At 45.9% G+C, this 9,785-nt stretch overlaps 1 long non-coding RNA gene across 1 annotated transcript; it reads right to left on the minus strand.

Moving 5' to 3' along the window:
* Window positions 1-449: 449 nt before the first annotated feature.
* Window positions 450-7,168, minus strand: LOC123361646. Its single transcript, XR_006576181.1, has 3 exons — window positions 7,001-7,168; window positions 4,314-4,460; window positions 450-740 (listed from the first exon to the last, which is right to left on the minus strand). It is a non-coding gene; the product is annotated as an uncharacterized LOC123361646 (long non-coding RNA).
* Window positions 7,169-9,785: the final 2,617 nt, after the last annotated feature.

Below are 9,785 nucleotides of genomic sequence, written 5' to 3' on the forward strand. Positions count from 1 at the left end.
AGGACCTCATAAAAAGGTGGACTCCTTGCAAGTTCCACTGCAGGTTAAGCAGTTGCATCATAAATTATTTGACATTCTGCACAATTCATCATCTGTCAGCATTGTGCTAACTATTCATGAGTCCTTTTTATATTCTGCAAAAACACCCCAGCCTCAATATCGCTCACCTGTGAGAGAGTGGACAAAAATATTACATTCCCTCCAGGGAATCTGAATTTTTATTTTTGCATCCATTCCCCAACTCCCTTGTGATTGATGCTGTGAATAAGAGTGTCAGACAGTACTAAATTGACTCCATATGATAAAGACCTAAAACATCTTGATTTATTTGGCCATAAGTCATGCTCACTGGCTACCTTACAATTTAGGATCACCAATCATCAAGCCTTCATAGCAAAATACAGCCATAGTAACTATTCAAAGTTGAATGCCTTTATTGAGCATCTTCCAACAAACCAGAGTGAGCAATTCCAGGAGGTCATTGAAAAGAGCCAATGGCACACAAGAACATCTCTGCAGGTCTCTCTGAATGCCACTGATACAGTCGCTCATTCTATCTCCAGTGGTAGTCATGAAGAGAGTTTTCTGGCTTTAGCTCTTCGGTTTTCTGAGGGAAGTCCGAAATACAGCTGAGGACCTTCCTTTTGATGGATTGAAGTGGTTTGCAGAAAAAATGGATGAATCTCTTCATACTTTAAAAGACCCTACAGCTATCTTACTCTCTCTGGGAATTTACATCCCTGCACAAAAAAGAAAGTTCTGTAAGTATCAGATGGCCCAGAGATCTCGTTCCACCCAGTTTACTGCCTCCCAAAGACATTATGAACACCAGCATAAGGGACAGCGGTTCCAGAAGAAGAGACCAGCTACTTCTCAGGCGTCGACTTCACATTCCACAACTTTGAAATGTCAATATTGACAGGCCAGTTGAGGTGCTGAGTTATCATCTCCACTTTTATGTACTGCAACAATATGCATGTCTCCCTGGTTTCAGTTACTGCCTTTCTCATTTCCGTCAAAGTTGGGAACATATCACTACAGACAAGTGGGTATTGGAGATCATTGCAACAGTATACTCCATCCACTTTACCTCCCTTCTCCCCATCCCATCTCCCTCCCTATCCCTCTTCAGGGAACCCTCTCATGAGCACCTATTGCGACAGGAAATTGACTGGGTGCTATAGAATCTGGGTGCTATAGAACCAGTTCCCACACAACACAGAGGGAAGGGATTTTATTCCAGGTACTTTCTGGTTCCAGAAAAGAAAGGCAGTTGGAGACCTACTCTAGATTTAAGATTACTCAACAGATTTGTAAAGATTCAGAAGTTCAAAATGGTAACTCTTGCAGCAATAATTCCATCATTGGACCAATGGGGATTGGTTCTAGGCCCTCATCCAAGACACTTATTCCATATAGTGATCCACTCCTCCCACAGAAGGTTCCTATGCTTCACTCTAGGTCAAGAGCACTTTCAGTACATGCACATAGTCTTGTCTGCACTCAGAATGTTCTCAAAAGTACTTTCTGTGGTAGTGGCTCATTTTCACAGACAAGGAACTCTGATTTTCCCATACTTTGACAATTGCTCGCTCAAAGGGTGTTCTTTCAACACAGTTTTGATGGCCACTCAGAGGGCTGTAAACCTACTTCTTTGATAGGAACTACAATTAAACATTTGAAAGTCCACCTTAAGGACAGTGCAAAGTCTGGAGTTCATAGGAGCTTACCTCCATGTGGTAACGGCTAAAACATTCCTCCCTTTGCACAGGTTCATAACCCTAGTCAATTTAGTCACTATAGTCCAAGTCAGTCCTCAAATATCAGCCAGAAATTGCCTCCAGCTATTGGAACATATGGCAGCTGGCACCTTTGTATTATATGCGAAGCTTCATAAGCACTGCCTCCAAGGCAAGACTCAGAACTGTTTATTCATCAAGCAAACACAGTTTAAACAAACTAATATCCAGGCCTGTGGTAGTTAAAAAAAATAAATAAAAAAATAATCCTTTGACTGTCAGAAGAACCCTCACAATATTTGTGCAGGGGTCTCCTTCACTCAACCATCTCCATTTTCAGCAATAACAATTGATACATCCCTGTTGGGGTGGGGAGCTTGCATAAATGCTCACACTGTTAAAGGTGGGTGGTCTCCTCTCAAGTCTCTCCTGCACATCACCTTTCTGGAACTCAGAGGAGTCAGAAATGCCTGTATCCATTTCCTTCTGCTGATTGGGGTAATTTTCTGTAACCCTTCTGCCAGGTGGAGCCAGTAGCTACCAGGGCTGGCTTCAATATCTAAGGTTTCCTTTCCATTGATACAACACAGAACTGGCTCAAGCCCTCACCCAGTAACCTGGGAAATTTACATACCACCTCTGAGCTCCTCTCTGCCATCGCCCTGCTGGCTTCCTCCTTACCACCCCTCTCCACCTACGGACCCCTCCTCATGCTTCTCCACCACACCAGCCATTCATTCACCAGCTGACTGTCAGTTACCTTCTGCTGCCACCTGCATCTCTGCTGTGACCTCTACACATTACTCTCTTAGTAATTTTCAGCTCTTCACAGGCTGGGCAGAAACACTGCCCCCTCTCCAGTGATTTCAGCTCTCAGTGATTTTTAGCTCTTAGCAGGCAGGGCAAAAACACAGTCCTACCACAAATGATTTCAGTTCTGACTGGGCATTTAACATAACAAAGAGTGTCCTAACAAAGCATATTTAGCTCTATTCTTTGAAAAGTGGGGAGGAACAGGTTAAACCAGTCTAGGGAGGACCCTTGAGGATGTACAGCCTCCTAGCTGTGGATACCTATCCCCATCCCTCTTACTTTCACAGGGCTCTGACATTCGAGCCCCTGACTTAATGAGGTTCTTTCAACTGAGGGTGACAGGTTAAGCACAGTCCTGCTTTCCTGTATTCCTACAATAATTATGACATTGGTAACCACATTTCTCTACCCCTGCATTCAGTACTAAGGTGATTTGTACCCAACACCAGCCACAGTTGATCACTTTTTGCTGAATATGTAAGCAGAGCAGGAGCAAGCTGTATTTATATAAACATATCCAAGTCTCTACCCCTCCCAGCTAGCTGTCAGGGAAGCATTCATTCAGACCCTGCTTACATCTATAAAGATCGTGATGGACAACATGTCAAGCATGTTTTACTTAAGTTGTCATTGGGGAGTGAGATCACCTTCCTTCTGCACTGAAGCATCTTACCTTCTGGGCATACAAAACATCACAGTGTATGCCAGGGGTCTCAAACACGTGGCCCGCCAAGCTCCCCGCGCCCCTGCCCCTCTGCCTACCTCCAGACCAGGGGTGGGCAAACTACATTCAGCCCGTGGGATTGCCCCCCGTGGCGCCACGAGCCCCACACCACTCCCTTAAGCGGCTGGCAGCATGTCCCTTCGGGCCGGAGGGGAGAGGGAAGGAGGCAGAGGGCTCCTGCATTGCCTCACTTCAAGGTACTGCCCCCCGCAGCTCCCATTGGCCGGGAACAGGGAACTGCAGACAATGGGAGCTTTGTGGAAGGTACCTGGAGGAGCAGCAGTGGAGCCCTGTGCCCACCCCTGCTCCCCCAGGGGCCGTGGTTCCTGCTGCTTCCTGGAGCGGAGCGAGGCGGGGCCAGGAGCCTGCCCTGGTCCTGATGTGTGCTGCTGCCACCCCGGAGCTGCTCTAGGTAAGTGGAGCTGGGCTGGAGATCGCAACCCGCACCCCTCCTGCACCCAACTCCCTGCCCTGAGCCTCCTGCCACACCCCACACCCCAACCCTTTGCTGCACCCCTCACCCCTCTTGCACCCCACACACCAACTCCCTGCCCTGAGCCTCTGCCACACCCTGCACCTCAACTCCCTGCCCTGAGCCTCTGCCACACCCTGCACCCCTCCTGCACCCCCTGGTGACAGGGAAGGGGCATTGTTGGGGTGGGGACTTTAGGGAAGGGGGTGGAAAGGGGCAGGGGTGGGGCCTCATGGAAGGGGTGGAGTGGGGGTGGGGGCAGTGAGGGTGGGGGTGTCAGTGATGTGGCCCTTGGGCCAATGCACTAGACCTCATGTGGCCCTTGTGGTCATTTGAGTTTGAGACCCCTGGTGTATGCCCTCAGAAGTGCTCCCAGTTTTACTCAAGAGGCAGTTTGAGTCACCACTCCCTGGGAGATGCCTTTCTCCTTTGTTGGAGTCCAGGCCTTCTGTATGCATTTCCCCCGACTCCTTTGATATCCATGGTCCTGTTCAAAATAAAGAAAGAAAAAGACCAAGTTATTCTTGTAGTTCTGATGTGACCAATACAAGCATGGTTTTCTTACCTCACTCAGCTCATTGTTTGTTAACCAATCACTCTGTAGACCATCTCCTTCTCTCAGGATGCCAGTCAAATCTATCACCCCAGCCTCGGGGGTTTTCAGCTCAAGGCATGGCTGATAGATGGTTCACAGGGTTTGAAACAACCTATGCTGAGGACGCAAAGAGAGTGCTGTTACATAGCAGGAAACAATCTACTCATGACATATATATTCAAAAATGGATGAGATTCAAACACCTGTGTGACCTACAAATTTTTTTACCTACATCCTGTCCATTATCATTTATACTAGATTACATTTAGGAGCTAAAAATGACACAATTATCTTTAAGCTCCATAAAAATATATTTGGCAGCTATTATAGCTTTCCATCGTACAGTAGTGGGTTTCTCTGTTCTCACTCATCCTACAATGAGGAATTTTCTCAAGAGATTGGACAACCTCTTCCCACAAATCATATGCCCTACACCAGTATTGGACTTCAATTTAGTATTCAGATGTCTTGCAAGGCCTCCTTTGAACCTATGGCCACCTATTCTCTTCTGCACTTGTCTATGAAAACTTCATTTCTAGTAGCCATTACTTCTGTTTGAAGAATGAGTGAGATAGGAGCTCTGACAATGTACTCCCCATTCACCGTCGTCTTTAATAATAAAGACACGCTGCAACTGCATCCCAAGTTCCTGCCAAAGGTATCTTCGGACCTTGACATAAATCGGCCTATCTACCTTCCAGTTTTCTTCCCTAAGCCACAGTGGGATAAAGGAGATGTGACATTACATGCACTCGATATCAGGAGGTCATTAGCCTTTTACTTAGACAGGACTAAACCCATTAGTAAATCTTCCAGATTATTTCTCTCCATTGCAGACAGATCTAAGGGATCTCTGATTTCAAAGCAAAGATTCTTTAAATGGATATCTGGCTGCATTACCCACTGCTAACAGTCTTGTGATCTTCAACCTCTCTCTAGAGTATTAACTCATTCCACGAGATCCATCTCTACTCAAAGAGCCTTTCTTAAGAACATTCCTGTCACGGAAATATGTAGAGTCACAACTTGCACTTCCAGTCATACATTTTACAATATACAGTCACTTATGCCTCAGCTTCTGACGCCATATGCGGCTCTACTATTCTATTTTCAATCCTAGACTTGACTCTGAAGCCCCACCCTTCCATAGAGGGTGCTTCTCAATAGTCACCTAGTGTGGAGCACCCATAGAGAGACTGCTTAAAGAAGAAGAGACGGTTACTTACCCTGCACAGTAATTGCGGTTCTTCTAGATGTGTATCCCTCAGGTGCTCCACTATCTGCCCTCCTCTCCTCTGCTTCAGAATTGTTTACAACAGGCTGTGCCTTAGAAAAGGAACTGAGGGAGGGAGGTTCACCTGCACAGCTCACCGAGGCTGCAGGGGGCGCATATGCGGGCCAAACAGACACTGCTACCTAAACCTCTGATCTGAGGGGCATGGGGCACAAGCACACCTAGACTGGAGTACCCATAGGGGGACACATCTCAAAGAACCACAGCTACTGCACAGAGTGAGTAACCTCCTCTCTCTCTTTTTTTTTTCATCTGTTCTTTTCCCCTCGTTGGTATTTCTCCCTCCTCTGGAATTTGATCAAATTTTGATTGAGAAGTTCCTTCAAAAATTCAAAGATTGTCCTTAGTTTTTAGATCAGGAGCAAGAACAAAGGCAGGTTGTGGAGTGTCCTTGTCATATTTGTCTGCAAGAACATTTTTCCAGAAACCACTGTCTGAACTCAATTTTCCTCAGACCTAGCACAGATTAAGGGAAGTTACCAACACATGCTCTACTTTAAATGTTTGACAATGTGTTTTGCAGCGTGTTGAAAGCCTGAGAGTAATATCTTCTGTTAATGTTATAGCCACAATATACCCTTACTTTTTTAGTTCTTGTGTTTGAATTTATTCCAGAAACATGCAGAACAACCTATTCTGTTACAGGTTGGTGTTAAAGCTGGACCATCATTAACAGCACCCAATCCTCAGGTAATTGTACCATATGCCTGGAGAAGGGTTTTATATCTGAGTCAGAAAAGGACAACAATAAAGGATTATATCTCTTTGTAAAAGTGCCTGCTGTGCCCCTTCTCATACTTCTGAAGTAGTGTTTTCTGTTCCTCTTTTCTTCCTTCATCCATTGACGCTTAGAGGTTGCAAAACCCCATAGTACAATATAGAGAGCAAGCTCCCAGGGTGAAATCCTGACCCCATTGAAGTCAATGCCAAAAGTATCTAACTCAGTAGTGCCAGGATTTCACTGGAGGTTTTCATTTACAGTTGTTTAAAAGGGCCCATGAACAGGATTCATTGGAAGGATACCTGTGGCAGCACCAGAGCAAAGAAACAGGTTGCCCTTGGAAGGTATGTACGACCTAGTCAAAGATCTCCCAGCTATGGATAAACCTTGGATAAACCATAGACTTTTAGATACTCATCTGAACTCTGAACTTCTATGGTTCTCCTACAACTCTTTAAACATCTACCTGATATAGACAAATCCACAAGGCCTAAGGTAATACAAGGTAATGTTAGCTCATTATGCTATCATGGCAAGTGTTTTCTCTTAAAATATTTTTTCTCCCGTGTGTTTGCTTTCTTTATATGTATAGTACCTGTATTATGTTTCCTCCTCAAAAGCCAGGGGTCTACCGATACTTACTAAATGTGATAGATGTCCTAAAAATAGCCTCCTCAATTGCAGTGATGATGCCACAACAATGACAAAATTCTTCCAAACCATTTATGCCATGATTACTGAAATTCAGCTAAAGTAGGGCAAGATGTCCATACTTTTAACACCATTGGCTAGTACCTTACACTCTGAGTAGTTCCATTGAAGTCAGTGGGGCTACTTGTTGAATAAGGAACCATTCAATAAGAGTATGTGTGTCACAATGGGACACTAGGAATTCTACTGCAATTTACTACACTGCCTGATTCTGCCTCTGTTACACCCATTGGATGAAATTCAAGCATGAGCTTTACCTGTTGAGTATTACCTTGCTAGGGGCTAGATTGTTCAGCTGTTGTTCATGCTGTTGAGCACTTACTCAGTTAGCCCCATTGACTTTAAATGCCTTTAAATGTCACTGTGCCACTTGAAGGTTGTTGCTTAGTGGCAGAGCTTGCTCTTTGAGGCTTCAATTTATAAGAGGGTGTTTATAACTGATAATGAGCTTGGGCAAAAGACAGCAATAGTCTAGATTTAGAGCTGCTCTGAAAACAAAAGGTTGTGTAGTATCAGACATAATTTACATTTCTGGCTATAATATTCACTCAAAGAGCCAAAGAAAGAACAGTTGCAAAACACTTGGCTTTACAGGTGTTTTCTCATTGCCCAGAGACAGGCTTGGGGAAAATGCAGATAAAGCTTAATTTAGCACTTCTGTGGAGTAACTGGGATCAGAGACTGCCTTTGTGTTTTTCTGAGACATGAAGAGGAAATAACTACGGAAAAATAGCTTTCAGCTGTTCATTATTTTCAGTTATTTTTCCTTTTTAAGTTTTAAAAATGTATGCTACTATTAAGGTGACAGAGTTAAAATAGGCTTAGTCCTTTTGTATATGACTAAAAAGAACCAATTTTGTTCTGTTTTTCCTATGTGTAATTAAGTAGATGAACACTTAAAATATCTTGAATACAGCCATGATTTATTTATTTATTATTATTATTATTATTATTATTTTATTACCAGGACCCCTAGTTACAGACCAGGACACTATTGTGCTAGGTATAAACATAGAACAAAAAGATGAACCCTGCCCAAGGAGTTTACAATCTAAGTATAAGACAAGAGAGAACAGATGGAGACAGACAGACAGGGAAATACAAGGAGATGAGACAATATTGGTTAGCATGATAGGCATGGGGGGCTTTCACCTTCCTCTGCACCGTGGAGCACGGGTCACTTGCAGGTTCAAACTAGTGTAAATGGTGGATTCTCTGTAACTTGAAGTCTTTAAATCAGGATTTGAGGACTTCAGTAACTCAGCCATAGGTCAGGGGTCTATTACAGGAGTGGGTGGGCAAGGTTCTGTGGCCTGCAATGTGCAGGAGGTCAGACTAGATCAGGGGTTGGCAACCTGCAGCACGCGTGCCAAAGATGGCACGCGAGCCGATTTTTAATGGCACGCTGGTATCTGCCGCCTGCCATGGTCCCAGCCCCACTCAGCCCCTCCACCCACTGCTCTCTCCTGCGGGGGCAGGAGGCAGAAGCTTGGTCCTGCCAGCAGCCAAGCTCCCCCCCTCCCCCGCTTCTTTCCCCAGGGTAGTGCTTTCCTGCCCCTCCTCCTCTCCTTCCCTGTGCCAATCAGCTGATGACCCTTGCGAGGGGGAGGGGGAGCAAAGCCACAGCATGCTCACTGCTCCGGGGAGGAGGCAGAAAAGAGGTGGGGACAGACTGGGCCCTGGGGACAGGAGGGGAATAGGGGCATATCCCCTCCAGCCCCCTGCCGTGAGCCGCTCATGGCAGGGTGCTGGTAGCACCCCCAAGAGCCGAGCACCCCAGTCCTCTGCCCTGATCCCTGAAACCCACCCACCCATACACAGCCCTCTGTCCTGTTGCACCGCCCCCACATGCCCAGCCCTCTGACCTGACCTCTGCATCCCCCCCCACACCCAGCCTTCTGCCTTACCCCTGCACCCCCCACAACCCCAGCCCTGACTTCTGCACCCCCCACACATACCCACCCATCCCACACCCTGACTCCTGCACCCTCCCACACACCTCCAGACCCCATTCTGACTCCTGCACCTCCCACATATACTCAGCCCCCCACACCTGATGCCCTGACTCTTGCACCCCACATATCCCCACCCCCACCCTCAGCACCAAACGGGAGCTCCTGCACACACCCATTCCCACCTGCACCCCCGGTCTGGGGTCCCGGACACTGGCCCCGCTCAGCCCACTGCCCGTCTGGGGTCCCGTCTGCTGGCCCCTAACCAGCCGTGGTCCCGCAGGCCCCGCTCAGCCTGCTGCCAAACTAGATGAACGGAACCCCAGGCTAGCAGCGGGCTGAGTGGGCCGGTGGCATATGATCAGCATTTTAATTTAATTTTAAATGAAGCTTCTTAAACATTTTGAAAACCTTGTTTACTTTAGATATGACAATATTTTACTTATATAATATAGACTTATAGAGAGAGACCTTCTAAAAAATGTTAAAAATGTATTACCAGCACGCAAAACCTTAAGTTAAAGTGAATAAGTGAAGACTCGGCACAGCACTTCTGAAAGGTTGCCGACCCCTGGACTAGATGATCACAATGGTCCCTTCTGGTCTTATGAATCTATGGTATAAAAGTCAGTTTGTATACTTGTGTGGAGTGGTGTATCTTAACATGGCTCAGATGTCCCAACCAAACATAACTACAGTGCTAGGTTATATGGAAAATAGGTGGTATTAAGGAGAGAAAATTGATTAATTCACTTTAATATGAT

The sequence above is a fragment of the Mauremys mutica genome, chromosome 1 (assembly GCF_020497125.1).
Source record: "Mauremys mutica isolate MM-2020 ecotype Southern chromosome 1, ASM2049712v1, whole genome shotgun sequence".
Lineage (NCBI taxonomy): Eukaryota > Metazoa > Chordata > Testudines > Geoemydidae > Mauremys > Mauremys mutica.